This window comes from Hirundo rustica, chromosome 17 (assembly GCF_015227805.2).
Source record: "Hirundo rustica isolate bHirRus1 chromosome 17, bHirRus1.pri.v3, whole genome shotgun sequence".
Taxonomy (NCBI): domain Eukaryota; kingdom Metazoa; phylum Chordata; class Aves; order Passeriformes; family Hirundinidae; genus Hirundo; species Hirundo rustica.
In genome coordinates, this window is record NC_053466.1 from 9540237 (window position 1) to 9566518 (window position 26282).

General features: G+C 47.5%; 1 long non-coding RNA gene across 6 annotated transcripts; it reads left to right on the plus strand.

The window, feature by feature from the left end:
- LOC120760631 (uncharacterized) lies at positions 1–26282 on the plus strand. Of its 6 annotated transcripts, none has more exons than XR_009208399.1 (5): positions 1–65; positions 11489–14813; positions 14899–18459; positions 21362–22277; positions 22365–26282. It is a non-coding gene; the product is annotated as an uncharacterized LOC120760631 (long non-coding RNA). The 6 variants fall into 6 exon arrangements; XR_009208400.1 differs by having other exon boundaries at positions 4–65; positions 11489–14400; XR_009208398.1 differs by having other exon boundaries at positions 4–65; positions 11489–13626; positions 13864–18459.

The following is a 26282-nucleotide window of genomic DNA, read 5'->3' on the forward strand; positions in this document are numbered from 1 at the left end:
GGAGTTTGGGGGAGGTTTGCATCAGCTTCCTGAAGCGGTTCTGCTGGGAGCACATTTGAGAACAAGTGAGTAAAAGGCAAATAAAGGGATGTGGGGAGAAAATGGGAATTGGTCAGTGTGGATGTCACCTGTGCACTGCCCTCACTCAGGGGTGTTTGCTTCTACTAGAGGCTGAAGAAAGGAGTTGTAATCTGCCTCAGGGCAAAAATTGTAGCTTGAATTATGAACAGAAAGTTCTAAACTGGGAGGGGGAAAGAGGCAAACACCTGCAGCAGTGCACGGTGAGCCCTTTAACAGGAAGGGGCTGCGGGCTCGGGGGGTTCCTGTGTCCATAAATGTGGTTTTACTGTGTAAGGTCAAACCAGATGATGATGATTATTATTACTATTATTAATTATTATTATTATTATTTATTGCCATTGTTGTTGTAATAACAATCTGCTGCTGCTGCTGTTTTTTGTGGGAGGTGCCATGTGTGGAATGCCTCTACCAGTGTGTGCCTGTGTGCTGTGGTGATAGCCCTGTCACTGACTCCTAAATGCAGGAGTATTTCCCTTTAGCTTTTCCTCAGACCTGCACTGCTAGGAGTCAGGAGTTTGTTTGCTGTCCCTGGGTCTTCCCATTCTCCTGGAAAAGCAATGAGATGGAATCCCAGTCCCTCTTTTCCTGCTCTCAGTATGTGGAATTCTAACACCCCCTTTCAAATCCCACTCCTGGCTGGGTTTGTGCTCCTCCAGCTCAGGGTGCAGCTGATCTTTGCTCCGTGGTTGGCTCCTGCTCCACTTGTTCACCAGATCCCGTTCTGCAGAGCTTCTCTCCAGCCCCAGCCTGAGCTGGTTTGTGGGATTGGCCATGCCAGAGCTAGGGCTTTGCCTTCGAGCTTTGGGGAGTTCTCCAGTTCTTTGGGATCCATCTGAGCAGCAGCTCTGCCTTCCAGTGTTTTGCTCCCTGAACTGGGAGTCCTGTCCCATCATCCCAGTCTTTAACAAATGAAGTTATTCCAAACCATTGGTGCCAGTACTGATGGTTGAGGGATGCCGCTTGTAGCCAGCCACCACCTGGAATTCTGGCTGCTACAGATTCCCCTTGGCATCTGATGGCCCAGCCAGCTTTCTGTTGTCTGTTTACCCAGTCCTTACCTCATCAGCTTGGACATCAGCTTGCCTCTGTTAAAGGCAGTTTCGGGTCCTGATGTTCAGCAGAAACTCAGACTGGGGAGCGCCCCAGCATTTCCCGTCTCTGGATCACTGCACACTTGAGATGTCTGGGTGCAATTTCTTCATCAGAGCTTTTAATTAGAAAAAGAGTGGTCCACAAACACCCGGGGTGGCTTTTGTGGGGCACAGCCTGGAGAAAGCAAGCCTGGCTGAAGCCTGGTTGTAAAGATGAGTAGAGTGATGAATTTGGGGCTGTTCCAGCAGTACTGGCTCCCCTGCCTGAGCTTGGTGCTGCCTGGGCGGGGAAGGGGAGGTAAATTCAGACTTGGAGAGTGTTTAATTGAAGGCAGGGAATCCTGTGGATGGTCTGTGCTGCTGGGGCAGTCTGGAGCTGCTCAGGGAGTCAGGAGAGAGAGTGGCTCTGCACAGACCCTTTGCAGCCTGAGCCAGTGCCAGGCACCAATATTGATATTGGGGTGGTGCCAGTCGAGGTGACGATGACAAACCCGGGCTGGCAGCGACTGCAGCCCTTGCCTACGTGGGGAGAAAATAATAAAACTCTGGTTTGGGGCATTTCCAAGTGTCCTGTGCTGGGGTTTTGTAGCAAAGCAGGGAGGCAGCACCACCTCGTAGCTCCAGGTTGAGGCAACCTTGCACTGCTGGGTGACCTTTAAAGCTTCCATGAACACTTGCAAAGGAGAGAAAATACCACTGCTGGGCCCATGTGGGTATCTGAGCTTTCTGGGTGTGTTTAACCAGCACGAAAACACGGCTTTTAGGCTTGCATGACATTTCTTCACTTACAAAGGAGCAGTTGTACTTTTCCCTCCATTTTTAAGCCAGTCATCTGAAACCATAAATGGTTTTGTTTGTTTGTTTGTTTTTTATGTAAAACATCTCCTAGAAGAGGAAGCATCAGAGCTGCTTAAATTTTGGCATAAAATCTTGCTGCTGGCCACCTCAGCATCCCAACTTGTTACTCAGCTGTAAAGAGTATTCAAAGAAGGAATAACGCATGGGGAATTCAGGAACCAAAATGGGTCAACTCATTCTTAGCTGTGCTATAATAAATAATTATGCCATTACTTGAAGGTTTTTACCCATAAGGAAGGGAACTCTGAGTCTGAGCAGGATTATTTTATCATCCCAGGGCATTTCTGAGGTTGATATGGGATTATTTTTAAGGTTGGTTTGCTTGGACTTTTTGTTCAATGGACACAGCTGTTAATAAAGTACAGGAAACTGAGATGTCCTTCCTCACCTGGTCGTGGCAGCTTTTAGGGTTTTTTAATAACTTATTGATCAGTTATTGATGGATGGGGAAGATCCCTCTTGGATCATTAGCTGAATCCTGCTCTTTCCAGCAGGACAGAATTCCAGGAGAATTTCAGGACAGGTAACTCTTTGCCTGAGAGGTGCAGCAGGCTGGGATGGGACAGCAACTAAATATAACCTAAATTAGGGTTTCATCTGGAGCCAGAGCTGGAGAGTTTGGGAGCCAGGAGAAGTTGAACAGGCACTATTTAAAGAATGAACTGGCTGGAGAAACTCTCCAAGCTCGATGACATTTCACTGCGGACCCTCAACATTCAACCTAAAATTATTCTGGTTTTTTATTGAAGGTGGTTGAATTTTGCTTGTGAAGGTCCCAAAAGACAACTGTGGTGGCCCATTTCTATAGGAAATTAATTCTTCCTAACTCCCTGCACCAATTATTCCTTAGCCAGAGGGATTTATCCATCAGTCTTGTCCATAGTGGGGCTGCTACTGGAATTCCAGCAGGAATATTCTTTTAGGTTATGCGCCCGTGCAGAGAGTTAGGTCGGAGAAAAAAGTCATGCGGGGTTTTTTAAATTTATTTTTTGCTTCATCCATCCTGATGAAGTTCAGTGTAGCAGAAATGTATTAATTGAATGCTGTGCTGTAGCAATCTGTTCTCCTTCAGGACAGAAGAGTGGGACAACGGGGGAATGAGTGATTTGTACATTAGGGATAATAGGAGGCACAGCCGTTGTCCAGACCTGGCTTGTGCAACTCACTTGGGATTCCATCAAGGACATGATCTTTGCCTGGAGGAGAGGGATTAAATGGTAGGATAAAAGGAATAAAATGGCAAGGCCAGGAAAAAAAAACCCCCAGACTCCAGGAAAAGACAAGCAAACGCTGCTCTCTCCTCACACTTCGGAGTGACCCCGGCAGGGAGATGCTCCCTTGAATCCCAACCTTTCCAAAGCACTCGTGGCAAGGAGCAGCTCTGTGGTGCCACGACCCTGAGCTGTCCCCTGCTCCCATGGCTCGTGCTGGTGCTGAAGGGGCTCTTTCTCAGTGTCACTGATGGCCCTGACCTTTATGTTCAGTCTATGTCGGAGTTCACCGAGCTCCCCCTCACCGGGGAGGAATCAGCCTGGGAGACCTGGCACTGCTTCCTCCCGATCCGCCTCCCGGCTTTCCATGGGATGGAAAAATCCTCAAGCTACCTGCCTGCCTTCCTTGAAGCCAAGGGGACGAGAGGAAATGGCAGAAAATCCCTTACATGGCTGTGATTTTTGGAGACATAAAAGCTTCTCTTTGAGAGAAAATACTTCCCCCCCCCCCCCCTTCTCATGGCATTAGGGCTCAAGAAATTCCTTGGAAAATAATTTGTCAAGGCCCTGCCTGATCAAAGACATATATAAAAGGACCCTTTTTTTTCAAGGGGAAAAACTCCCCCTCCGAGCTCAGAATGAATTGGCAATTCATTTACCAACTGTCAGATAAAGTAGCTCAATCCCTATCACGTCTTTAGCTGGAGTTGTGGCCAGAAGGAAGCAATTCCCGGCCCACTGTGCGTCCATGTTTGGGGTATGTTAGTGATTAGAGTATTCCTGCCTGGGGGATGCAGAAAGATATGACTCAGATTCACAAAAGAGCCATAAATCTCCCTCCTTTTATTCAAAATGTGTGTTTTATAGCCATTTCCTGGCCAATTTCTGCCTCGGATAAATATGTAACATATCTGTGTGTGTATAGTTTTTTAGGGCTGAGTGTTGGGCTTCCTCTCAAGAGCCAACTGGCCGCTCAGAATAGCGGAGAGCCACACTCAAACTTTTCCTTTCATTCCCAGAAAATTCCCTCCTTGAGCCTCAATTGCCTGTCCCGGCGGCACCTGCTCCTGTTCTCCTTGAGCTGTGGTCCCTGGAAAAGGGCTGGGTGGGAGATAAGATCTGGAGGACCCAAGACAGGATCAACCAGATGGAAAGGATGATGTAGAGCTGAAGGAAAAGGCAGGAGGAGATGGACAGCAGAGTCAAGGCAGGGATATTCCTCTGGTTAACCCACATCCCAGGCTGCGCAGGCAGCAATGCCCGGTATCTTTAATTGTGTCATCTTTTGGCACCGATGGGCTGCAACCCTTCACTGGAACCAGCTGAAGTAGCTGAGAAATGCTTCCCAAGACCCATTTGCTCTTCATGTTTAGCCAGAAGATGAGTTCCAGGAAGAAGGAAGAACAACAGGAACAACCGTGCTCCTGGAGAGCAACAGCACTCAGCTTTCCGTCGGTGTCCTGCTCTTCCAAGTCACGCAGAAAGCTGATTCCCCTCACTAAAACAACAGGAAAACCCATCCTCTTTGCAGGAAAGCAGTAAATTTGGGGGTCTGGCATTGCTGGTACTTTATTTTTAGCTCTTCCTTCTAATCCTTTAAGCCTGTAGTTCCTTTCTGTTTCCTTTTCCCCTAAACCAGGAGCTGCAATCGCTTGGCCCCAGTTCAAAGTCTCAAAGCCAAGGGCAAAGCTCCCAGATCCCAGAGCAGTCTGCGAGGGGCCTAAGGTTTATCTCCAGGAGGGTTTGATCTGAAAGCCGCTGGAGTTGGTGGGAATCTCACCCCCAACCTTCAGGAGCTTTTTTTTACCGTGCCCTCAAACATACCCAGCCTATCTGGCAGCACCCTGGGTGCACGTGGTGTTTAAAAATAACACGTGTGGCTGCAGCAAACAGCCTCAAAATGTTTCCTAAACTTTGGCCTGGGGCTAGAATTGATCTCAGATACCCAGTGTGATGCCTTGAGTGAAAGATAAAGCAAGAAAAATGTGGATTAATGACTAGGGATGATGGGAATTTCTCCTACAGGCAGGTGGCAGAGGAAAATACCACTCCCTGGAGTGAGATTTGTGTTATAGCTATGCTTTGGGTGCTCTTCAGAGGGGAGGCACGGCCAGGCTGCTCTTCTTCTACTCTTTGCTACTTTTCAGTGATTTCTGGAGGATTCACATTGCAGGTTTATCTCCTTCCAGGAGCCATTCCCACCAGGTGAATAATCCCGTGGCTCTCAGTGCTCCCAGGAGATGTCAGTTCTTTGGAGTTACCTCCCTCTGCATCAGGCACTGCTGGTCCTGGGGTCATTTATCAGCAGGGGAAAGAATTTCTGGAGATCCCCCAAATGCTGGGTTTAGTAATTCTCTACCTGAGGTGACCCTTTGATTTCACACAAGGAGCCAGCAGATCTGAAACCTTCCACACAAGTGCCCTTCAGCTCTGCCCACAGCTTTCAGCTGGATTTATTTTTTTTCTCCTCATGGTATCTCCATTTCAGGCCCCCTCATGTAAACATTTCGAAGCACATGCTGGTTTTAACAATGATTCATCCTATTAAAGTCCAAGTGGCTCCTCACAGGATGCTTTCCAGAACTAGGCAATGGATATAAAAAGGGCAGGGACCATGACTTCCCTGGGCTATCTCAAGTGCCTGATACTTCAGACACAACAGGCTCAGTTGCAGGAGAGCTGGGCTCTCTATTAAAGCTGCTTAGAAATAGGATTTATAGGTTTGGGGTTTTTTTTCCTCTAGGAAATCCTCTTTGTTCAAACATCCTCAACAGGCTCAGATTGTTGGGGTTTCAGGCAGCTCCAGTGATGGTTCAGAGCAGGGGTCTCGTGTGAGAGAAGGGCAGTGGCATGGGACTTTGTGCACAGCAGGGTTTTATTATCAGCCAGAAAACAAAATAGTCAAGTTGAAAAACGACAATTTTCCAGCTTTTGACCCAAACATTTGGTTCTTCAATAGACACAGCACAGAAAAGGGCTTCCCCCCCCAATTTGTGCCACTTACTGTGTTTTACAAGGCTGGGGAGGGACGTGGCTGGTCCCAGCTCGGCACAGGAATTTGGGAAGCTCCTGGCTCTGCCTGGGCACCACGTGCAGCCCTGGAGAAGGTTCCTGGCTGTGTTCAAGCACTTCAAATGTCACTGGAAAGTGGCCTCTGTGTCCAGAGGGCTCTGTGACCCTGGCTGGGACAGCTCAGGTGCTGCCACAGGGATGTCCCGGCACATCCCAGAGCTGTGAGGCTTCTTCAGGAGCCACCAGAGACAGGGAAAAGCCAGGGAGGATGGACAAGGAGCATCCTTGGATTATATCTTGATTTGTTTTTGTGAAAGACTCTCAAAGCTCTCTCAGGAATGGAGTTTTCTTGATATCATCTTGTGCCTTTAGGCAGAGAAGGCCAGGGAATTTTGGGGGATGTCTCTGGGAAGTTTTCCAAGCATCCACGACCTTCGTTGCCCGTCCCCTCAGCTGGCTGGACCTCGGCCAGCCCTGCATGGCTTTGTCAGGCTGCTGCTATGCCTGAGCTCTTCCCAAAAATAGAAATTAAAAATGCTTTCATTGATTTAAAATGATTTTTTAGAAGCTGAAATGGAGCAGGCGTTTTACAAACAGTGTGTTTTTCATGAGACACTTAAAAGCCAAACAAAAAAAGAAAAAATTGTCCAGGAATGAAGCTATGACAAAATTAATCTTTCTCATTACAAGATGATTCAATGCAGAGAAGTGTTTTACTTCTTTAGTGATTTATCAACTGTCTTCAAATAGACCAGGTAATTTAAGTTTAAAAAATTATCATTCTGTTGAAAAATCACTTTTTTTTTTTTTTTTTTCCTGGAGGGAAGAAAAACCCTGTTTCAAGAAGAAAAGCTTTCCCTGAGTACCAGGGAAGTGCTCCTGGAGATGTTGTGGAGACAGGGAAAAGAAGGGAAGTGAGCTAACTTTGTATATTTATATAAAGTATTTTAAGGTGTCTATAAAATATTTTTCAATCCTTTTGATTGGTGGGCAACCAAACACAGAGGTAGAGGTACCAGCATGATATTTTTGAGGGGAGTTTCCAACCCATCAGATATTTGTAGAAGGGATCTATCCATCTTTAAGGCTTCTGCAAAAAGAAAAATTGATAGCAGGACATTACCAGGGAGAAAAGAGAAAATCCAAAAGCCCTGAGCATGGCCAGGCAGTTACTTTAGGGGGAAAAAAAAAACCAACCCAACAAAATAATAGAATTTCCAGCAAAACCCTCAAGATGCTCGTGGTGAGCTTGAGTGAGGGAACACCTGGGGAAGATTGATTAAGAGACAGCCAATGTGTGCCTGTGATTTATGAGGAGTGGGCCTGGCTTTAGTAGGAGTTTTTGGGAGATATTGCTGCTATGGTGCAGGACAGAAAGCTCCTGGATGCAATCGAGTTCCCAGACTGTCAAACATCACTTGATAAGGTTCCATCAGGGAGATTATTCACTCAGAGAGGGGGAAACAGAGTAAGAGGTCAAAGAAGCTGTGGGGCAGAAACCTGCTTGGAGAATTCTCTCTGTGCATCCAACTCAATATAAACATGTGTGTAAAAATATATTTATATCTATACCTATCTCCATCTGTCTGTCCATCTAATTATTTACCTAAAACAGTCACTCCTGCTCTTCCTTCCTGGCAGCAGGGAACGATTCCCTGTGCTTGAATCCTTCCTGCTTCAGCTAGAAGATGATGATTTTAGGGATCCACTCCCAGGAGACCCCTTTGAACTTGAGTTTTGGGTGGGTTTTTTGTTTGTTTGGGATTTTTTGTTCCCCTGTGTGTTGGATAATGGAGCTGGGATCAGAGGATGCAGAGATCCATCCCTGCTCTTTTAAGTGCTTTACGCTGTGGCCAAGGCACCGAATTCCCCTTTTTAAGATGTGATGAATAACCAGACGGTGCCTGAAGGATGGTTAAATGAGTATACAGTGTTTCCCAGCTGGATAAAGACAGGCAGCAGATAAGAGAAGTCGATAACTTTGGCTTTTGGGAGTGATCAATGGCCTCGAGATATGCCTTATAAATGTTGGCAAAATGAAGGATTTTGAGCATCCCTGGAGCTTGCAGTCCCTGAGAGTCTGGAATGTGCAGCCCTGAATCCGCTGCCTTTCGAATGGATCCGTGGAATTTTCTGTAATGTAATCTCTGGCTTTATTTGTTTTCATGCCATTTGGAATTCTCTGGGGAATCAGAACGGCTGGGCTGCGTTCCCTGTCCTTTGATAAGGTTGTATCTTTTGGAATTTCACTTTTGGAGGTGGAAGCTTGAGAGATGTGTCCAGAAGGGGGTGAGGCAGAGATTGATGGCTTTAGGGACTCTGCTTCTGCTCTTACTCCACACCAGGTACCTGCTGCTCCTTTCTGCTCTGCTCCCCAGAGCCTGAACAATGAGAGCTCTTTAATCCCTGATAAATAATCACTCCTTTTGGCTCAAAAATGGGCACTTCTGAAGCCATCCAGTGAGATCAGAATGGTTTGATTTTATTTTAAAAACCGTCAGAATGGTTTTTAGGTCATACTGACAAGCCAGGCAGTTAGGACAAAAGAGAAAGGAGGAAGGCCTAAAGCTGCCTCATAAATCCCAGAAATCTTTTGATGCCTTCAGCTCTAAAGCTACAATGGGATAAAAAGCACAGCCAGCAGAAGAATATGGGACATTGCTTCCCTGGAGCGAGGAATCAGCTGGGAACTTAGGCCAGACACAGTTATGGCATCACCTTGGCCGGCCAAAAAAAGCCTGAGCCTGCCTTGGTGTGTGAGGGAGGATTTCAGTGCCCCATGAACTGGGGTAAGTCCACTTCCAAACTGATCTCTTTGATGGGGGTACCTAAACCCCTAAATTGAAGTTTCTTCATTTCCATTGAAGAGACTCCACAAGGTCAATAGCCCATACTCACATTGGGAAGGTCCAAAGTGTGTGAGGCCGTTAGAAAAAAAAGGGAATTCCAGACAAAACTCTTCCCTGGCAGCACAGTCAGATGGTGGAGGCAGCTGTCAAGAAGGCCACAAAGGTCTTGTGCTTTTAGACACAATTAGATGTTTTTATGGGAAAAGAACTGCAAGCGGGAATCTCACAGGGAGAGGAGGGAAATGCAATGCAGTATATGGGAACAGGGATGTGTTTTGGGGCTCACAGCTCTTTTTGAGAACTGCCGCCTGTGATCTGTGTCCTGACGTCTTCATTCCAGCAAATGGTTTTTCCAGCAAATTCCCACTCTGGTTTGGTTCAGGTGAAGCTGCCTTGGACCAGTTCCTGGGAAGAGCAGGCCCAAATGGAGCTCAGGCCATGAGCTTTTCTGGGGGAACATCCCTGGCAGCTGCATCCTGTACTTGCATCCAGCTCCTGCATTTTCCTACAAGCACCATAATCCTGAACCTGTAGGAGAAGAGTCTAAACCCTCAATATATACCTGGGAGCCTTTACCTTGTGATTCCCAGGATTTGCCATGTTCTCCCAGGGCAGGGTGGGATGGCTGCAGTGTGACCCCATCCCCACACATGCTCTCCTTGAAAACTAACTTTATCTGAGCCAAAAACCCAAGGAGAGAACTTTGCTCTGAGAGGGATCTGGGGCTCTTGCACTCAGGGCTGTGGGACTCCTTGGCATCTAATTTAAGCAATTTAAAATGTAGGCCTCAAATTTAAGCAACTCATCCAGGCTTTTTTTTTTTTTTTTTTTTTTTTTAATAAACCTGTGTCCTTCAGCTCCTGGAGGCTCCACAGGTCAGCAGAAAACACAGAGGGAGCATGTGGTGCTTGTAGGGATACCCCAGCAGTGCAAAACAATGCTCTGGCTCTGGGTGAGGACAGGGAGCTGGCACAGGCTCAGATTTCTGCTCATAGGCCGAGACAGAAAGATAAACAGAAATGGGAAACAGTGGCTGGAGCGACACAAACCCAGCTTCTCCTCTGATACTTGCTCTCGGGGGTGGTTGCATTCCTTCAAAGCAGAGAGCAAGTCAACAACAAGACAACAACAATGGCAGCAACAATAAAAAGCCGTGTCGGCTCGGCCTGTTTCCTAAACCCCGCTCTGGCAGGGGCTGTGTGCCGCCTGCTCCTGGTGCTGCAGCCCTGCTGGGAAGCGATAAGGAGACACAACCTCCTGCACTTGAAAGTGCACTCGAAATAGAAAGAGAGATAGAGCTCTACAAGAGGAGCCTGAGCGGTCTCAGGCTTCCCCCAGGCCTGGCTGGGGCCTTCAGGAGCTGGGAGCCCCTTGGAGCAAGCTGAGAGCAAATTCTCTGCTGTCTTTGGTGGACAGAGGGTCAAGGTGCTCCTCAAAAGTGGGACAGCTCTGCTCTTACCAAACGGGCTGGGATTGAGGCCTCAGGGAGAGGAACAGCACAGGTTCCATTGGCACAGCCAGGCTTTGGAGCCCTTTGGGCCGGGCCTCCCTTTCATTCTAGGTGTAAGGAAGCTCTGGACTTAGCAGTGTTAGAAAAATTATAGTCATTGTAGAGAATGTACAGAAGAAATCATTCCCTGTGAGGGTGCTGGGGGCCTGGCGCAGGGTGCCCAGAGAGGCTGTGGCTGCCCCTGGATCCCTGGCAGTGCCCAAGGCCAGGCTGGACACTGGGGCTTGGAGCAGCCTGGGACAGTGAAAGGTGTCCCTGCCATGGCAGGGGATGGAATGGGATGGGATTTAAGGTCCTTGCCAACCCGAATCATTCCATGGATTCTTTAACAGAATGTTCTGTGGATCATCCAGGTGTGATGCTAGAGACAAACTCCTCTTTCTGTTTGGAAAGCAGGAGCTTTGGGTGGCTTTTGTGTCATCACGTGTGGCCCCTTTCGGGCTGTGTTGCTTTTTCTTACTGTTCATTCCAGCTGACAAACCCCTTCCAAAGCAGCACCTAGAGAGACTGGCCATCTGCATGATGGAGCAGGGAACTTTTCCAGCAGATGTGGCTTTCCAGACTCTTTGCTTTCCCTGTACTTGGTGAGGTACTCAGGAGAGGGAAAGAGTCTCAGTGAAGCCAAAACCTTTGCCCACAGACCAGCAAAACCCCGTAATACTGAACATCAAACATTTGCTTTGACCTCAAGGGAACATCCAGACCTTGGCCATGAGATAGGATGAAATCATGGTGTCTGCAACAAATTCCAAACCATCTGTGCTGTTGGGCATGTGCTGAGCATCAAATTTAGCTTGATGTTCTGAGAGATGCCTTACCCAGAACTGCTCCCGAGCTGGGTGTGGCTTGTTCTCCCTGTGCTTTTTCATTTTCCAGCAGTGAAATCAGTTCTGCACCTGCTCAGCTGTTTTCCAGAGGTGAATCCAGGAGCTCAGCAGCTACGTGAGGATATCTAATTCCCTTTTTCCACCCTGCTCCCACATGTGCTCCTGCCCTCCAAAGCAAACAGCAGCAGGCAACAGCAGCACTGCTTTCCATGAATTGTTTTGCTCTGTTTTCGAAGAAGAGACTGGGGAAAATCTGTGGAAACTTTCTCGCTGGCCCAGGCAAGTCGAGAGAAAGAAAAACATTGCTCCAGAGTCAAAATTGAAATGGTTTTGGTTTTTCTTGTGTTCAAAGATGAACAGGAAAGGCAGTTCATGAGGGAAAAGGGAACGGCTGCTGTAGAAACCACAAAAAAGCTTTCGAGGACCTGGCTCCAATCCTGCTGTGCTTGGATGAGCTGCTGGTTCACAACCTGGATGTCACCAAGAGTCAGGCACGATCAGCTACTCTGCAACAACAGAAAACTGTGGGACCTGGAAGGGGTTCTATAGGTAAAATTCACTGTTGGATGGGGCAGCAAAGAGGCAGCTGCTGTTTGATCAGAATTACTTCAGTGTGGATCTGAGCTTCCTGAATCTCTGCTACAATTCCAAGCCTTGTTCTTCCTCTTGCACCCCACCCAGGATCAAAGACAGGAGAATAAAATAAAAGGAAGTGGTTGAAATGGTCTTGAAAGAGGAAATTCTTGTCTAATTCCAGGACATGGCAGAGGCTGTGTGTTCTGCATGGGGAGACTCTCTCATCTCCCAGGCCTGGAAAAGCCATTGGCAGTTCTGAATCTAGAACTAAAGATTTCCTCCCCTCTGGCCTCAGAAAGGAAGAAAAAAGAGGAGTGTTTTTGTGCCTGCAAAGGGTGGCTGGTTCCATGGGAGGAACCCTGTCCTGGCTGTTTGGGAGGCAGGACGTCAGCCTCGGAAGGCCAAGAGTTTATTTTGGAAAAGCAAGCTTCACATTTCTCATCTGCAGCACATGGATGCGCTTCACCTCCTTCTCTGCCTCCTCCTCTTCTGTGCCTTTCCTGCCAGGATGCTCTCAGCCCTCCTGGTGGCCCTGTCCCCAGCCCTGGGGGACACACCCCCACAGTGTCACTGCATCCCTGTTGGCAGCAAAGCTCCTGGCACAGGAGGGGAAAGCTGGAGGCAGCTTTCCTCTTCCCAACCTCACTGTGGAGCTTCCCCGCTGGAAAACTTTGGCTTCTCCAGTTTCCCACACTTCAGCTCATCCACTCCTTCCCTGAGATTCCGAAGTGCTTTGTGGGAAGCCAAAACACCTGCTCTGTGAACTCAGATCCTGGAGGAAAGTTGGCAGAGATGTCCTTCCTGGACTGGAATGAAGATTTTGTTTTTGTATTGCAGGTAGATAAGATTCCTTCTGTCTCTCCTGGAGCACCTGGCACTCTGCTCCAGGAATTATCTCGGATGTGCCAGCTTGTGCCCTGGCTCCCTGAACGTGCCATCTCCCAGCCAGCATTCCCATCCTGCTTGCAGGAGGTGCCAGTGTCACTCCCAGAGCTCTGCTCTTCCTGCTGGGTGAAGAACGGCATCACTCGGCTCTGCCAGCTCTTATTCCCACCTCATCCAGCTGTGTGAAGTCAGGCCAGGAGTCTGATCTGGAATTAGGGAATGACAGTGAGGACTTAATCCCGTGTACAATTAGTGGTCAAGACTCAGCTCCCGAGACACAAGGGAAGAGACGCAGCTCCTGCTGTTTTCCTTTTCAGCAACAGCCCAGTAATTCCCTAAATCCAAACTTTGGATCGCTCTGCTATCCTTTTGGAAAGGGGAACAAAAATAACATCACTAAGCCCACTGCAGCCCCTTGAAGTGGACTCAAATGGAAATAAAAGTCCTTTGAGGAGTGAGCTTTGGATGGATTTTTCACTGAGCGTCCAAAAATTCCTTGGAAAGACCATGTCGGCCAAAGGCCAGGGTCTGGGCTGTGTACCTGTGCTCTGTCCAGATGGAGGAGAAATAGAACAGATGCACCAAGATGAAGAGAAGGCTTCAGAGTGTTTGCAGAGCCTCCTGTTCGCTGAAAGGGCTGGAAAGTGATTTAGAAAATGATTCCTTTGAACATGAGGAAAAAATTGTCTTGGACAGAGCTACCGGTGCCCTTCCAAGCTTCCAGAGGTGGGGAAATGTCATTTGCCTGCAAGAACTCAACCCAACCCCTCCCTTGGGTCAGCTGCCTCTGTGTGAGAGGCTGGAGGGGGAGGAGACAAACACATGGGAAGTCAAATGAGGCTCTTAAAATATTTGGCCTTCCTCTGATTGAGGTTAAAGTTGGCGATGCTTTGGTGGAGGTTTTTTTTTGCTATGACTTTGCCCAAATGTCCAAGGAGATCTGAGATTGCACTGCTCTCCCAGGTTCAGGAGTGAGGGGCAAAAGGAAAGAAAATTCTTTGGCGAACATAGATGGATAAAGAAAACTCTGCACTTCCTGTCCCATCTTACACAAGGCAAGGAATCCAGCACCTCTCTGGCCACGGCTTCAGTGGGGCTTCAGCTCCTGAAAAGCAGCTGATGTGGGCTCTGGATGGGAAAATCAGACTCCATTCCTCTTCTCTATATTTTAGACATCATTGTCTTTCCACTGCAAATAGAGAAATTTAAAAAAACAGGGATTGGAGTAGGGTTTTTTCTACTCTATTAACTGTGGGCACAGAAAAAGGAAAACCAGGCATGCAGACAAGTATTGGCAATGATTTCCATGGAAACCTGGGGTTTTTAACAACTCTGGAGACTGATGGTGATGTATGTTCACTAAAGGTGAAGCTCTGGCAGCTGGAGTTAGGGCTGAAACCACTGGATCGAACACGGAAATCAACGTGGGACTAATGTTGAGCCTGATGGAAAAACATGGGGCTCACAGTGAAATACTCACAGGCCAGACAAGCAAATCAGGTAATTTAATAATAATAATAACAATAATATGGAAGGAATTTGACCAAGAATAACCAATCTCAGATCTATGGACACCAGAGCCTGCTTTCTGTTTATAATATTGCTTTACAACCTCCTGGCAGCATTCCTGAGCCTAAAAGTGGTGTTCAATTCCCTTCCCGCTGAAGGCCTGTGTATTCCACTACTGTGGGCTGGTTTGGGACAGCAGGGAACTGGCCAGGAACCGCATAGGATGAGAAAAGCAGAACTGACAAGTGTAAAAATCTGGATGTGCTGAGTCCAGTGATGTATTTGAGCTGCAGCAAGGCGTCAAATGCAACAAGGACGGAACTGATCCAGCCCCAGGCCTTTGTTGTGGAAGATGGAGAAGTTCCTCACTTCCATGAAGGAGACCCTGAGGAAGAGACACTGAGGTTTAAGATCTTGTGTCACATTTAGTCTCTCATTTTTGCTGTGATTTGTCTCTGTGGATTTAGGGACTTTATCCTTCATTTTCAGCTCACTTTAAATGTGTAAATTGGCATACAGCTGAACCCGTGAAAAGAAGTGCACACATCTGTCACCGCTGATATTACCCAAGGGTTTCTGACGAGGAAAGATCTGGATGTGTTGCTGGAAGCAGCAGTTAAACAGAAAAAGGAGCTGCTGCCATGGAGAAAGGGCACAGGGAAGAGCAGGAGAGATCTTGCTGCTGTTCACTGGGGCAGAGCCGTGGATTTGTAAATCAGGGCTTGGTGCAGCCAGTCCTGGTCTCTGCCCTCGGGCTGGGTTTGGTTGCAGCATCCCCTGAAGTCTCTGGAACATCATCCTGCAGTGGAAATAAGTTGCCTTCCGATATTGTTACTGGTTTGTGGATGTGACCGGATTGACGAAGCTGGAGCTGCAGTTCAACCCTGTCTCACCTTCTCCTGGACTTTCCAGGCCAGCAGTGAACCTGAGGACTGCACTTCTGCCCCCATGGATCCAGAGAGCCTGGCTCGGGTCGGCTCACCTCCTCTTACCCCAACTGGGCTGACTGGCGCCCTGTGCTGAAGAAAAAGACTGGAACTAACCCTGAGTGTGATGTGACTTCACAGGGAACAGAGAGGAAACCCCCCAGTAGATGGGTAGCAGTGGGAGATTCATGCATGGAAGTTCTGTGCCTGAAAGATTGTCTGTCTTCAGCTGTCATCCACTTTAATAAAGGCAGGATGGAGTGGGAGCTGCTTTCCTTACCTTCACTGCTGCAACAGCGCTGCAGCAAAACTGGCTCAGTGTGCAGAGCGGGAGAGAAAGTTGTCTTTTCAAAGAGACAAGCAGACAGACAGACAGTGAGCCAGCTTCTCCCCTGTTCTGTGCACGGAACTCCAGAACTATTAAAGGAGCTGTTTGTAACCAGGAGCAGAATCAAACCGCTGGCGGAGCTCCCCGCAAGAGATTCCCAGTTCAATCCTGGCTGGCATTTTAACAGGAACAGCTCCTCAGCAGCAGCATCAGGGTTAAACATGTGTGCAATTGCAGAAATGCCCCAAGAAGAACCAAGGAAATATTTCCATCTTAAACTCCGATAAGGAGTGAAAATGTGCAACTCGTTCCATATGGTGGCTGCAAGGCCCGAGCCAAGCGGAAAAGCCGTGGAGTCTGCCAATCCCTAAGAACTTGCAAGCCTGATAAATGAGTGCCTTGCTTTGGGAAAGCCAGAGACAGAGTCACACTAGAAAGGAGAAAACAGAAGAAAAGTGAGGAGTCTTTAAAAAAAAAAAAAAAATAAAGCCAAGTCTTCCCCATTCGTCTTGTCGGCTGGCAGCAAGAATTTCTGGAAATGTTTTACATGTCAAAGATTTAACCAAGCTGGGATGTTTGTGGACAAGCTGTTATAGGCAATGAATAAATAAATCAGGAAAAGAGTCTATCTCCTGCTTTACAACAACGATCCTGCCCTGAGACAGCTGCATTCTTCTGGGATACTCTGTGCAAGCCAGGGTGGAAGTGCTCGAAGCCGGAGCGTTCTCGGGTTTCTCCAGCACTGACATGGAAGAGAGCACTGTGCTTGGTCATGCAGCAGAGAGGGAAAAGCTGGAGGGGCAGCTCTGGCCGGAGAAGCACCTGGGCATCCTCCAGAGGGATGCAGATCCCAGGGCTGTGAGCACCCCCAGCAGCAGGAATGGGTGCTCAGTAAACAGCAGTGGCACCGTCTGGCACAGGGGTCAGGGATCAGGGAGAGCTCCAGCGGAGCTGGGAGGGAGCAGAGGGTCAGGGCAGATCAGCCTCTCCTGCTCAGGGCCTGAGATTTGACAGGGCTGCATTCCTGGCTGAGGGGATCTGGCTGTGCCATGGATTTCTGGAGAGGAGTGGGCAAATCCACAGCTTGGCTGCCTGGAGGGAAGGCCGTGCCTTTGGAAAAGTCTTTTGGCCTCCTCCAGCCAAACACGCTCCCATGTTAAATCAGAAATAGAGGAGGAAATCAAGCGTACAAACAAAATCCCCTCCCATTTCTTCTCCAAATAGGGATTTTTTTCTAAATCCAGGAGCTGCTTTGAAGCTCCGAGGTCCCCTGCTATAGGAAATCTTAGCTGGCTCCTTTGCCTAAGCAAATTTGTTGTAATGAGGTTTTTCTGTTACATCAGGACTTCAGCAGTGTCACCTGTGCCAGCTCGCTGACTTCTCCCCAGCCAAGAGTGTTTTGCTGGGCTAAAAGGAGCAACAAAAAGAGCAAACCCTGCAGGCTGTAAATTGCTGGGCAAGGTGATAAATGCTACGTGAAATGGCCACTATAATCTGTCTGGAAAGTTGAAAGGAATCCTGCCTTCTCGGGAGCCTAAAATACTTCTTTTACTAGAATACCTTATTTTCCAGCTGTGTGCCACATTAGTCACTTGCCAAAATATTTGTTCTCTGGTCTGTGCTTCTGTCTTGCAGCTGCTGACAAAACTGGACGCTCAAAATTTCCCTGGCAGAAGCGAAATAAGAATTTCCTGTATTTTGTGTGCGGTTCTAGAGCAGCTGGGTTATTATGGTGGCACCTGGGGACATCCAGGTTACTCCTGGATTTATTTACTGGAGAAGGCTCAGATGGAAGGAGGTACCTGAGCACTGGCAAGATGCTTTGCTCTGGCTGTTGCCCACCTCCAGTCCAGTCTCTCCCGTCACCCTACTGTGGCTTTTCCAGGGCTGTCACCTCCCCTCTGTGTTGCCCAATGTGCTGTTCACTGTCCCAGGCTCATGGCAGGGAGGTGCTGCGCAATCCCACCCCTCTGTGCCCTCAAGCCTGGCATTTATTATGTGCTGAGGCTTTCTTGAGCCAGCCCAAGCCATTGGAGGGAAGTCCTCTCTAGATCTGGGCCGGCCAAAAATTAAGTGGGTGGGAAGACTTCAGAGATGAAATGATGAGACTTCTCAGATGATGGGCCCTTTGATTTCCATTTAAAAACAAGTTAAAGAGCGAGCTTTGGTTATGACATCTGTGTCCTTGCAAAACACCCTCCCACTGAAGGTCTGTGTATGAATTATAGGGTCAGATTTTCCTTTGTGTTTTATTTTTTGCCATCATTTACAGCTCTGAAAAATTCCTGTAAATACGCTCAGCTTTACACCCTGTTTTCCCACGGAGCCTCTGCGTGGATGAACGGATTCTGTCAAAGATTTCATAAACATGAATAATAAACCCAGTTTGCCTCCCTTCAGCTCTTTTTTTATTACGTAAGAGAGGATCTGGAGCATCTGAAGAAGACCCTGAGCTGAGGTCTGGGAAATTTTGAGTGTGTTCTCCAGCTGAATGTTTGCCACATTTTGGGTTTGTGCCATGCCAAGGAGCCAGCAAAAAAACTCATCCGCAGGGGTTGATGTCCATGTTCTCCCTGGGTATTGTTCCTTCTAAAGCATTGCCGACTTGGGCAATCATAAATCTGTACCAAACATTGCAACATTTGTTTATCAAGGTTTTCTACCGCAGAAAATCCCTTTAATGAAAACACACTTTTGAGGGACTTCTTGAGGCTGAAGCTTGGAAGAGATCCCAATCTCCTGACCTGAGGTTCTGGCTCAATCTCCCAGATGGAGAAGATGCAGCTTTTGAGACAGGTCTGTATCTTGCAGCCCTAAATCACAATCTTTTGGAAAGAGTAAATCTGTTAAAGGTCATGTTTTGGAGACTTTGGAATGGCTCAGATCAAAGACGCATCTCACCCCACTTCCTGTCTCTAAATGCGGCAGCAGCAAATGTTCAGGGCAAAACCATGGCAAGTCCCTTGTTATTCTTCCTGTGGTCCTTCCAACTCCTGGCAATTTTCAGCTGAAGGGCTTCCTGAGCTAGAGGTCATATCCACATCCTTGTGTGGAATTAATTGCCCAGGTTGGATCTTTCAATGTTTTTAATTGTTATTTGAACCCATTGATGCTCTTGGCTTCCATGGCCTCCTCTGACAACGAGTTCTATCACTGAATTAAGTGCTGTTTAAAAAACATAAATCAGAGTAGCCCTCAATTATAATAAAATCCTTGAATTTGGATGCGATTGCCAGCATGGATCAAGTCCCTTAATCACATCCATGTATTTTACCCACAGCAATGGAGCCCCATCCTGAAGCAGGGGGAATACACAAAATGAGTTTATGGTAAGATCTTGGAAATCCTGGAAATTCAGGAGCCCTCATCTCCCAGCTGCCTCATGGCCTGTGCCTTGCCAGGGTCTGCTCAGCCTGGAAGGGTTTCCTTGGGAAAACTTCAGGCTGATGAATTGTGGCCATGCAGGAAAGCCTGGCTCTGCTGGGAAATTCATTCCTGCGTAAGTCCTTAGTGTAAGGGAAGGGAGAGCTTGCACCTGCTTGGAGCAAGGACCAGCCTCACTCCCTGTCCTTCTGCGTCTGTGCAGACCTGGACTAACAAGTGCTGCTGGAAGAGGGAAGCCTGGGAAAGCTGGGATGATCCCAGATTTATCCAGCTGAGGTGTGGCAGGCAGACTGAGACGTTCCTCTGCTTTCTCACCCCCTAGATGGCTCCCAGAGGGTTTTTCCATCTATCAGAGCAAAGCTTGACTTTCATTTGGAGTGTGTCCTTAAAACAGCTCTGAGAGCTAGATCTGATCTCCCTGACGTTTTTACTTTCTTTTCCCCAAGACTGATTTTTTGGGAGGGTGAGAGTGGCAAAACCCACATAATTCTGCAATGTTTTCTGGCTGGGAAAACCCCAACCTTCTGTTTTTCCTCAGTGCTGGTCAACTTGGCACCACCAGCTCCTCAGAATTTCTCATTTCAGAGCATGAATTTGAACATTCAAATTTTACAGCTTGGGATGCATCAAGATGATCTGATGTGTGGGGGTTTTGGTTCTTTTTGCTGATGTTTTGTAGGTTCACGTTGTTCCAACCTCCCCAAGCAGTGCTATGGGAGCCATTTCCCATTCCTGATATTTCTTTTTTATTTGAAGTTGGGCTGTGCTGTAATTACGCAACTCTAGGAGCTGGGGTTGGAGGAAAAACAAAAAAAAATTGCTGTCACCAAGTTCGGGAAAGGCTCAGGGTTTTTTTTCTAGGACCTGCCTGGCTCCTTCAGAGCCCTTCTTCCTTTTCTTCAAAATTCTATTGAGTTTTTCCATCCTTGGGGAGCCCTTGCCTCCCCTGGAGCTTGGCCGAGAGTACAAACCATCGAAGCCATCATTACTCTTTAGCCAGGGTGGAAAATACTCATCTCCAGAGCAAGGGGAGTGACCCAGGGGCAGTTCCACACCTTCCCAAGGTGATCAGTGACCCAGACATGAATTGCTTCCTTAAAGCTGAATAATCCTGGTCCATCACATGATTATAAAAGACCCAGGAAATGCTCCAGCTGGGCGGGACAGAGATGTTCCTCCTCCCTCTGAGAGCGGCATCTTCCTCTCCAAAACTCAGTGACCTTCTGCTTCTTCTGCTTTCTCCTGCTGCTTTTTGATGCATGGGGGGGAAGGATTTGATCCCTCCTTCCCTCCACGGGGGATCCAGCACTCTGAATCCATCCCTGCCTGCTCCGAAAAGGACTTGCAGCAAAATGAAGTGACAAGAGAACGGTGTCACGCAACAGCTCCTGCTGGGCATTGGGATTTGGGGATGAGCAGCCAGGGATTCTGTCTTGGGAAGAGTGGGACAGCAGTGCCAGCTGAGCTGAGCTAAAACCAGGCTTGGTTTTGTATCTTTTGTCTATATAATGCAGATGAAAACCTCAATGCAAAGTCACTCTGCGTTGTCATGGCACTGCAATACTGTTGTATCTCTCTATAGATTGCCAAAAAGTGAAGGTTCTGCATATAAATAATAATGATTCCAGGGGGTTTTTTGGCTTGCTCAGAGCTCAGTGGTTCCCCAGACATTCCACCTTGGCTTCTTCCACTCAGCCTCTCGTTACAGCTCATCCTTGTTGCCGCTCCTGGGTGCCATGAGGATCTTGGCTTCATGCTCTGCCCCCCCAAGAAAGCCCTGCCCTGAGTTCTTTTTTGGTCCCAGCTCCTTAAAACCTCTTTGCAAATCCTAGAAAATTCCATCTGTAAAAAATCCAGGAGGAGTTTTGCCTGAACAGAACCTGCTGGTCTGGGATGAAAATTGGGTTGAAACAGAGTCAGGTGCTTGGCAAATGTCCCTTTCCTCTCCATATTCCAGCTCTAACATCAATGGATTCCTGTCTGTTGGTTCAGCCTGTGTTTGCTATGTGAAGGTTTTCATGCTGTTATTAATTGCAGAGCAAATGAACCTCCTTCAAGCCAATGCTGCTGCTATAATTTATGCAAATATGTTGTTGGTGACTATAAAAAAATAAAGATAAACCATAGCTGGACCGGAGTTACTGCCAAGAGATTAAATGCCGATGTTTAAAACCTTGGCAGTACTTCCTCAACGTGACTTTTGTCATCTAATGCTGCATCTACTGGGATTATCCTTTTAAAAAATTGGCAGTGGCCTCAGAAAACACAACCTCTGGCTTATTTTTTTTTTCTTTTATCTCTATTTTTTTGGCAGCTCTTGAAGAAATCCCTCTGCCATTTCCATCCCTTCTGCATTCACCCAGCGAAACCCCGGCTCTGCAAGGACCGGCTTCCTCCACTCAGCATCTTTGGGACACCCATCGATCAGTGACAGGGAATTGGAGTGAGAGAAGGAAAAGAAACTCTTCAGATCCAGGAAACATCCGCTGCTGGCCCATCTCCACTGGTTTTGGTGGAGCTGTGCCAGGGTGGAGCTTGGCCCCGGCGTTTTTCAAGTTATTATTCTTTCATTGATTATTTGCTGGAGTGCATTAAAAGCCTGACTTTTCCATCTGCTTCCTCATGGATTTTCTTGCCTTCTGTGATGAGCACAGTTTGTTTTTGTGCTTGGCTTTCACTCTGCAAACGCTGGGCTAATGATGAAGAGGGGTTTTTTTTGGGAATCGTGGGCCACGTGCACAGGTTTATACAGGGTTTGTTATTCCAGACACAAGCTAACACCAAGGTATGTGTATGTAGCTGGAGGAAAAAAAAAAATCAAAGGCAGAAAAATTAGTTGTGAAGGCAAACCAGCATGTTTGAAATACTGAACTATCTTTTTCTCCAGTTTATTGAAGTTTTAATAAATAGTCCCATATTTAAAAGCAGAAATAGTTGCAAAGACGAGGACATTTTAATCGCAGCCTAACCTGCCTGTAGTTTAGATGACAATTTAGATGAGCACTTAAATAGAAACAATCAATGTTAATTAGAACAATTAAGTTAATCATAAAGGTGATTGTAAACAAGTCGAATGTTTAGATAACAATTCATTATCTCGATGCCCTCCGTAAGGCCCCATTTCCCAACCCAGCTTCCTCTGCCAAGTTCACCCTTTCCACGGGAGGATGTGGGAATGGAGAGCTCAACAATGCTTTTAAAAACCAGAGATCAAGGACAGCTGCTGAAAGGTTAGTAATTAAAAAGTCTATAAAACTGCCTATTAAAATAATAATAATAATAAATGCTTATCAACATTTGCAATCCTAAAATTGTAGCTGGGTATCCGGTTGATGCCAGAAGGTGGATTTGGGATATAAAATTCCTTGCTCAGGTGAGATCCCAAAGAAGTCCCAAATGAAGCAGAGATTTGAGTTCCAGCCATATTTGGTTTTTAGGACATGCGAAGAAGAACCCACCCAAGCCTCTGCAACAGGAGGAGACTCTGGAAAATTCTCCAGCAGAAAATGGGTCTGGAGTGCAGCAAGAGATTCCCCAGGATGGAGTTTGAAGGGAGGGGACAGAACCTGTTCTGTCAGCACTTTCAGAAAGATGCCGACTTCCAGCTCATCTAAATTTCATCAAGGTTCTTTCCAAGGGGTGGCTGCTGGAAAAGCAGCATCCCAGTGCCCTGGTGGGAAAGCTCCTCCAATGGATTCCACAGGAAGCAGGCTCCCCAGGAGCCCTTGGTGGGCAGCAATAACGGGGCTCCAAAGGCCCCTGGTCCTCTGATAACGACTGTGGCTTGTGAGCACGGCTGGGGAGAGCTCATCCCTCCTCTGCACCACCACTGGGCCTCGGGCTGTAAATGTCTTCCAGCTGGAACGTCCGGGAAAACACTGATAAGCCCTGGCTGTCCCCCCAGCTGGGAATGATGGATTTTCCAGAGCTAACTCGATGTACCCAGCTCCCTTCTCCTCCACAGTGGGAGCATATGGAATGTATTGTGGTCTGAGGGAAACGCATCCTAAGAATTCCTCCTGCGTCTCTTCGGGAGCGTTCCAGGGTGGATCCCAGCAGGTGTCATGGAATCGCCAACTCGAAGCGGGGTAAGTGATGAGCACCCAAAATCTCAGCAGAGCTTTGCAGCCAAAAGTTTTGCTGTTCCTTGGGTTTGGGGGAGACTTGCAATGGAAGCTTCGAAAAGACTTTCCAAGGAGAGGGGACAATGAGGAAATATCCAAGATGTGCCTGGAATAAAGCTGCTCCTGCCAAGGGTCTGATAAGCAGTTTCCAGAATATGGTTTTTATCCTCTGCTGCCCGAGGAATCCAATCAAACACCCTTGACACTCCTCTGCAGGGAATGCCTGGAAGATGCCCACTGACTACTGGGGTATTTCAGCTCTCAAGGTGTCCTCAATTGAAATTTTTCTTTGAAATAAATAGAAATCCAAGTTTTATCTGTGGTTACTTTTTCGACCAAAAGCAATCGGCCAAATCCTGTGGTTTTGCAGCACCAGAGAGGACAGTCATTCCCACAGGGTAAATCCATTCTGTTTTTCATTTGTGCTACAATCTACTCCGGGTAAAACACGGGATCAAGCTGAAAGCCCAGCACAGGCGCATCCACTACAGTCAGAGCTGAGATAAAAATCTGTGCGTTGATCCACGAGGCTGAATTATGCTCTATGGAAAACCACTGCCCGAGTCCTCTTCCAGGAAAAGGCACGGCATGCTGGAAATATAGAGAGGCTGGAGGAGAGAGCCGGGCACATCGGAGCATTCCCCTCCCTGGAAGGGCTGTGTCCTGCTGTGGGCTCGGCGTGGCTCTTTCCAGAGTGCTTTCACATGTTGGAAGAGTTTTCCCCTGTGAAATTTTCCCCACAGCACCGAGTGAGCCCTGATTTAGTGCCCTTGGAGCATCCAGGACAACGGAATTGTGTTTGGTGTTGTGTCAACCCTGGATATAAACATAGGCCTTAACTTAGGCCAGACCTGTGCCAGTCAGGCCTTTCTGCTGCCTCAGTCTCTCCTTGCTGATCTGCAGAATTTTTTATGTTTTTGCCCCAATCCAGGAACATTCCTTGCTGCTCCTGTTGCAGGGAGTGTAGGAAGCTGGACACCTGTTAATGTCAGTGGGCTCAGCTATCATTGGGCTTTTCCCTACATCTTTCCTTTGGTTTCTCCCATGTTTTGCCCACAACCTTCTCGCCCAGGATCCTGGAATCCAGAACACCTGGGTAAGATGAGAAAACAGCTCTGAAAAAGTGTCTGGGCAAATCAATCCATGGTTTTCCCTGGAAAGGACTTTCCTGTGAGGCTTTGCTCTGTGAGGAAAGGCTGTGTCATGAACCTGTTGTGTGTCCCAATAAATTTTGGGAGCGTGTCTGGAGCCCACCACTGAAGGACATGAGGTGGAGGAGAGGGATTCTCCTCAAGGAGCTCTCCACATCTCCAAACCAGATTTCCAGGTGTCCAGACTCCATCCACAGTCCATGGAAGGTGATAGGCATCCCAAGAGAGCATTTTTCAAACCAGCTGCTGTTTTTAGGGGGAAGGAAAGAGCTTTGAGGTGTCAGCCCCTTCCCATATTCCAGAAGTGACCTTTGGGGGCTAATTTGGGTAAATGATCCCGACCAGCATCACCCCAGGGGAGTGATGCCAGACTGGGAGGAGTTCCTACAAACTGGGTTATGAACAAATTCCTCTCACTTGGAGGCTTATGGGAATTTGCTGCTAAACCAAGGAAATGTAAAAGCTGAGGAGGTGTCCAACCCCTCCTGGCACTGGGGATGCCCGAGGTTGTAACAAAGTGCCACTGGAATATCTGACACCTTGCCAGTGAGCCGTGTTTAATAGGTCAGGCGGCAGAGGTGTCACAAAATCAATAACGTCGGAGTGGAGATCTTTGCAGGTCCGACAGCTGAGTGGTTTAGGTTTGTTTGGGGTTCATTTTTTGTGGGTCACTGTTGCTGCTGGGTTTTTTCCCCCTCCCTTCCACCAAAGTTTTCAGTTCCCTCGTGAGTTTTTCAGGTTTAACCCTCAGCCAGACCGGGATTTGATTTGCCAGAGAATCCAGGTCTATTAGGACCCACAGAGCACTTGGCAGGATTTGTGCTGAGAAATATCTGGGAGAGTAGAAAATAGGAGCCGTGTCCAATCCCGTGGGGAAGGAGCTGAGCCTCGCAGACAGAGCTCCAGGCTCCAGCCCCAACCCCAGCCTGACAATTGAGACAGACAAATCCAGTGGCTGCTGGATTACAGCACCAACGAGGAACGTGTGTTCTGCGCTGATCAAAAGTCCCAAGCCCAGGCTGCTCTGCCTCTGATCTGTAAATACATCACTGGTTTTTATCACTCATTTTTGCTTTATCGCAGCGGGGCTGGTCTCAAGCGCTACAACCTGATTATCTGGCAGGAGGCTGCCAAAAGCATGTCAGGGATCGTTAGAGGGAATAATAAAGGAAGCAGGAGGAATCAAGTGGTTTGAGGAGGAAATCAGAGGGAATTCCTGGCTGGGGTTGCCAGGCTGGGACTTGCAGTGAAAGAGGAGAGGACAGCTCAGGATTCAGAAGCCTCCTCAAATTAGTGATGTGTTCAATGGAAGTTCTGGGCAGGGCTGGGCTCCCTCAGCCTCATTAAAAATATTCACACACATGCCTGAAATCTAGAGGAAAAACAGCATTTAAAGCTGAATTTCAACACCCCCCCCAAAAAAAAAAAAAAAAAATTTTTAGCCTGTGGCTTTGAGTTTGTTAAAGCTCAGAAAGAAATGGTGTCAGTTCAGTTTGTAGGAGAATGAACAGCGGCACAGCTACATTTTATTTTGATGAATTAGATAACAAGCAGCAATATTCTCGTGCCAAAAATCCCACTTCTAGTCAATTTTAAAAGAACATCATTTTATATTCAAGAAAACTTGAGGATTACTATGGAAGTAAACAGATATTTTTAGCTTGAAGCGGTCTGTAACTAAACACTTTGCTTTAAAATAATCAAACAAAGTGTTGGAGTTTCCTCCCTCCTTGAGCTTTGCCAATTTATTTGTGGTTAAAAAATGTATTATGGAGTGGTTTGATTGGATTTCTACTTATTTGGTGTAAATGTAAAATGTAACTGCGGCCAACAAAAAGTCCTTTAGCAATAATCCAATTACTCAAACCTTGTTTGCTACTGGTTTGTGATTACTACACGAGCAAAGGGGATCTTCTCTAGTCAGAGAAAAGGACTCGGATGTGAACTCAAGGTCTTGTAA